The sequence below is a fragment of the Panicum virgatum genome, chromosome 7N, assembly GCF_016808335.1.
Source record: "Panicum virgatum strain AP13 chromosome 7N, P.virgatum_v5, whole genome shotgun sequence".
In the NCBI taxonomy this organism is placed as follows: domain Eukaryota; kingdom Viridiplantae; phylum Streptophyta; class Magnoliopsida; order Poales; family Poaceae; genus Panicum; species Panicum virgatum.
In genome coordinates, this window is record NC_053151.1 from 675,001 (window position 1) to 680,936 (window position 5,936).

The 5,936-nt window shown below is 44.1% G+C and overlaps 1 long non-coding RNA gene across 1 annotated transcript; it reads left to right on the forward strand.

Moving 5' to 3' along the window:
* The first annotated feature begins 2,196 nt into the window (after window positions 1-2,196).
* LOC120681760 lies at window positions 2,197-4,445 on the forward strand. Its single transcript, XR_005678065.1, has 3 exons — window positions 2,197-2,515; window positions 3,866-4,022; window positions 4,116-4,445. It is a non-coding gene; the product is annotated as an uncharacterized LOC120681760 (long non-coding RNA).
* Window positions 4,446-5,936: the final 1,491 nt, after the last annotated feature.

A 5,936-nucleotide genomic window follows, 5' to 3' on the forward strand; every position in this document is an offset into this window, starting at 1 on the left:
GGTCAGAAGACGGCTGCTCCGGGTACTGTTACTGGGGCTCCTCCGGTAGCTCAACATCTACTCACGAACACATGGCCAAAAACAATGCACAACATAAACATACAAGCAAACATTAACAAAAGCTAGGAAACAGTACATTAGTATATAAAAACAGCACACTAAACTAGTCTAAAACTATTATACACGTTACAACGATCGCGTGGACATAAAGAACGCCTAAAACGGAGCTAAAACGCAAAATCTAGGCAAAAAACAAGTTCCAGGGACCTATTTGTAAGAAAACTAGAGTTCTAGGGGGTTTCTGGGCAAAATCGAGGACTAAAACGTAATTAAACCTTAGTTCCAGGGTCTAATGTGCAAAAAAGGCAAGGGCTGGACGGCGGGTTTGATTTCTGGAAAGATCGGGGGGGTCTGTGCAAGATTTGGGGCCCATCTGTAAATAGTTTTGAACCAAGCTGGACCACGGGTTGATTTCCCTAAAACCTAAGGGCTCTTTAGCAAAACTACCAGGGCGAAGCGATACGGGTGGATCTCAGCCGTTGGATCACAATCTGGTGGCTCAGATCTGATCAGCTCACGTTCTAATCCTGAGCGTTACTTCCAGATCGGGCGGCCACAGGCAGTTGGGGGCGCGGGCGGCGGCGGGACTCGCCGGAGAGGCGCACCCGCGGCGGAGGATCACCGGAATTGGCCAAAATTGGCGTTCCCGGGCTTGATTTGGCACGAGATCTGGTCTAGGATGGACTACGCGCCATGCGTAGTCCACCTGGGGTCTTTTTGGACCTCGGGAAGGCCCGGAGTAGGGAGGGCAAGGGCGGCAGCGGCCCTGCGCGGCGGCGCAGCGCCGGCGTGCGGCGCCCGGATAGCTAGGGTGCATCCCGTGCTAGGGGAATGTGCGCAGAGGAAGGAGGGGGTTGGGGTGCAGCTCACCTAGGCTCGGATGCGAGCTGTGACGGCGTGCAGAGGCACCGGCGTCGGGGACCGGCGGCGTGTCGCGGGTGTCGCTCGGGGAGAAGATGCTGCAGTGGCGTTCCGGGCGTCTGGATCACACGAGGGGCTTCGACGTCGGACTGTGAGGCCAGTGCTCGGGTCAGTGAGGTCAACGCACCGGCGGTGGTGCGGAATTGCTGTGGCGGATCCACTTACCGGCGGCGGGCCTTGGCGAGAAATCCCACGCGTGCAGGGGTTGGGGTCGGCGACTGCGAGCTCGGAGGCACTCCTGGAGCCGATGTGAGGCTTCTGCGCGGCTCCGGTGTGCTGGGGAGCGGCGGAGCGTCGTGCCCGCGGCGGCGCAGAGTTCTAGCGCGGCGGAGCGGGGTGGTGGCGGTGTGCTAGGGTTAGTGGCGGCGCGCGGCTGGATGGGAGAGGCGCAGGGGATCGTGGGGGTTTAAAGGAGGCGCCGAGGATCTCGGGGAGGCGTGCCCGTCGTGATCCCGGCGGGGATTGCGGCGCGGCCGTTGCAGCGCGGTGAAGGCGGAGGTGGGGGATGACAGGCGGGCCATGGCTGTCAGCGACTGGGTGTGGGCGAGAGCGGCCCGAGCGGGGTGCCGCTGGCAGGCGGGGCCGGGTTGCAGCGGCTCGTGGGGGACGCGGGGTGCGGCTCGCGGTGAGCTGGCTGTTGGGAGAAGGCCGGCGCGGGGGGGGGGAAGATGGGCCGCGCGAGCTAGGCCGTGGTGAAAGAAGAGAGGGGAGAGGAGGCCGGGCCCGAGAGAAAGGAAAGAGTGGGCTGAGGGGAGAGGGGCTTGGGCTGGTTTGGGTCCGGGTGGGTTTTATTTTTTCCATCTCTTTTCTATTTCTAAACAATTCAAATCTATTTGAATTCAAATGAAATTTGAATTCAAACTCCTATGCAAACCAACAAATAAAACCATGCACCAGCATGAATGCAACAACAAGTTTTAAACTTAGACAAATTTTAATTTCTTGTGAAACAAAAATTAGATTAAATGCAAGACTAAGCAAATTAAATCCTTAGAAAATTAAATAAAACAATTAAATTTATTATAAAATGCTGAAATTTAAATTAGGGTGTTACAGGTAGCCTCACTACCCGAATTATAGTCTGGAGAGGCGTCCTCAGAGACGGACCGGGCCCAAGTTCCCTGGAAAGGGACGCCTGGGAGGGTGAGAGCCCCGTCCGGCCCGGACCCTGTCTCACCACGATTAACCAAAATTGAATGAAAGGCAGTAATGATGCTGCCAAATTAGAAACTGGGTGAACAAAAATTTATTTTTTTCTTGCAAGTACTTTTGATCTTCCAAATTTGCAGTGAACTCTAAATAATGTTTTTTAATTAAAAATAATGGTCTGGATTGCTTCATCACTTCACTATTATATGCTTTAAATTGGTAACGTTGCGTTTAATCTTTCGCACTATTTAAGTAATAGATTTTCAGCACCTTTTGTTCTCTTTTTTCAACGTTTACCATCTTACTGCAGGGTAACATAGATGAGGAAGGAAGTTTTACTCTCAGAGATCGTCTCCTCCCCCTCATTATTTGCCTGCTGAGAACAGTTATCTTTATCTTAAACTAAATAACCTTCTGTCATCAGCTGGTCTTGGCTGCACTTACAAATGAATTCTTGTCTAGTGTTTTTATAATACTTCAATGCTCCTTTTCTTGTTAAGTGGCATATTGCTATTTTTTTAGAATTTGCTCTGTTTACAGAATTTCCTTTCCTTATCTTTTTTTCCAAAAGCTAACAACATATTGTTTGACAAAAGAATATCTATTCTACGATTAGGAAAGTTATGCCAATACTTTTGTAAGTTACATTATAGAAGCAGTTGCAATCAGGTTTTAACTGCTCATTCCAGTTAAAAGTAAGGTGCTGATTGAGAAAAAAGTATGAATGTTGTGGAAATTATTTAGGAAGTAAATTATTGAAATCTGTTAATTTGGAGAAACTTTTGTATCGATTTAGAGATTCAGTTGGAGGTTTGGTGTGAACAAAGTGGGTGTTTATACACCTCCATTTGGTTCAATACTTCAAAACCTAACAAGGTGGGTTGTAGGCTCACAATACCAGCAGGGAAAAGACCGCCCTCACAGCATTACTGAGAAGGAACACCCTGTAGGGCTGCATTGTAACCTGGGCCGACCACGGCCCAATGGTCTGGCGACCAATGCAACTATTTTTGGATTGTCGGCGAGTTTTTTTTTGTGCCACCAGGATTTGAACCCTGGCCGATGTCTACCTAAATTGGGGAGCTTACCGCAACACTGCAAGAGTGGTGGTGTTACAGCACAACATGGAAATTTCACACTTTGCCAATCAATGTTGGAAATGATTCATTGACAGCTAGAGCCTAGTGAAGAACACGTTTAGCATGCAAGAAGTGTGGTCGCAAACCAAACACTTACCACAACTGTTGAGATTTTCTTGCCAGACTGCGGTGACAAACGGAACATGCCTCATTTTGTTATTTGTAACTTGTGAGAGACTAAAGTCCTTCCATGTAAAATGTAAATAGGAGTCGTCCCAATAATACACCCACTAAAAGAATACTTGGATAGAAAGTGGAACTTAATAGTTTATGTTTTGCATTATGTCAATATTGTAATTAGCAGAAAATAATTATTGGCTTATTGCATGGCTACCCCTCCTTTTAGTGTTACTGTAGTTTACATCACTTAATGTGATTTATCATGCAAGCCACATGAATTTTTTCCCCTGGCTAAGTGGCTAGCTTTAGAGCATTGCAATGCGTATTAAATTTGCTTGCTAAACCTTGAATCTAACTGCTACTAACGTATGTCAAGGTAGACCTACTGCTAAATCTGTGAGAGCTGTTATCAAGGCCACGAAGACTACTATAGTCAATATTTATGTAGAAAGGACATGATTTTTTTGTATTTTCAGGACAAACTTCCTGCGTTTCTCAGAATCTACCGGGATACACTTATTACTGTTATGAAAGCTTCAATCAAGGCCACAGTTGCAGAGTTGCTTCCAGTTTTAACTGCCAGACCAATAGATTTTGATTCAGTAACTGGAGACAGGGCTGCTGATGCTGACGGTATTATTTCCCACCCATTCACTATCTCTTTTCAGAGTTCTATTTCTTATGTCAAAACTTTCCTATCCTTTTGACATTAACATTTAACTGCAGCTGGAGGCCAGTCCTTAGCAAATAAGTTGCGAACTCTGTCATCTGAAGGGTTTGTTCAACTTTTGTCCGCCATTTTTAGGATAGTACAGGTAAAATAATCCATAACAAGAATTCCATTTTCATATTTTTGGGAAAGAAGATCCTGGGCAAAATTTAGTTTTATTGACTTTACCATCTTCTTGTGGCCGGTTGTAAAATCTACTTGTAGCCTTACACTGTTTTAGCATTTATCAATGCTTATTTGGTTCCTGAAAACAATCTATTTTGGCCTCTATGCCTGATGTACTGATTATTTAATTTGCTTTTATGAAATGTGAGCAATTTGTTCTAGACAGTTATTATATTCTTATATAATGAAGGGGGAAGGAAAGGAGTGGGGGCATATCCAGTGCAAACGTCCTGCTATGAGAAAATATATAAATAATCATGGGATAACATCTTTATAATTTCAAGTACATTTACAGCAAGCAGCTGATGTGAAAAGAATAGTTGAGTGGATCATGGGGAACCTTGATGGAACCTTAAGTGTTGATGCTAGCAATCCTACAGCACAACATGGTGGTTAAGTTGTTTCTGCTATTTCCCAAGAGAATGGCTACAATGTTTCTTCACGGATCTCTAGTACTCTTACACGGAGTACTTCCAAAGTCCTATTTGTCCAAGGAAAAGCAAATGATTTGTCCATCATAAATTCAATAAAGAATGTCCGATAAGTTTTTCTTATTTTGCAATGTGCCCTCTTATCTATTCCATACAAAGATGCAAACTAAGTTTATTTCTGGTGTCATGGTACGCATGTGGTCATTTCTCATAACATAATAGCACAGAGTCACTGTCAATTTTTTGCTCATTGTATATGCGAACTATTTATATCATACCATACAAAAGAAGGTGCATGACCATTTGATTAGTAAAACAAGTGGCTGATTAGTAAACAATAGTGGTTGAGTATATTGAATAATTCTGAATATACTTTTCTTACTTTATTACTGTTTTAGAGTGTCAAATAAAAGCACCATCAAACTCGTTTTAAGGTTGAGCAGCGGATGGTCTGCACAGCTTTGACAAAGAGGCACTTAAGTCACCACGATAACAGAAGACCAACCCACCACATAATTTTAATTTTACATTATCCTACAACCTCAATAACAGTTACACAATACAAACCAAATACAAACCAAATAACTAATACCAAATAGAGGTCCAAACAACACAACAACATAAAACAACATAGACATCAATTCAACTAATCATTACATAATACTAATACGATGTCCAAACACAAGTCAACATAAAACAACATAGACATCAATTCAACTAATCATTACAGTAATCCTTAAAATATTATTTTGATTGATGACATGATCTAGATCGAGGTTCAAAAGGCGAACAGCATCCCGACATATGGCTACTGCAGTAATCATTATTATTAATCCTCTATACGAATGTGTGTGTCAAATATAAATTATGCATTTTCAACTGTCATATACGCCGAATTAGACACAGACATGCCAAAAATTTTCATTTTCCACACATGAAATAACATTTTCTGGTCACAACGAACATTTACTGGTTTTTTCTTCGATTTCCCGCCAATAATCTTGCGGTTTTCGCTGAGAAAAACAGGATCCCGCCCGGCTCAAATTTGAATCCCCTTTCCGTTCGAAAAATTCGAAAAAGGGTAAACCGGCCATTTTCCCGTTCTCAGTCACTAGCGGGAAATTGATTCCCGGTGAGAAACTGACGTGTCCCGCATGGAGGTGGAGCGGGCAGTGAGGTTCTTGGTAAAACTCAGCACCACCACTTTAAATATAAAACCGG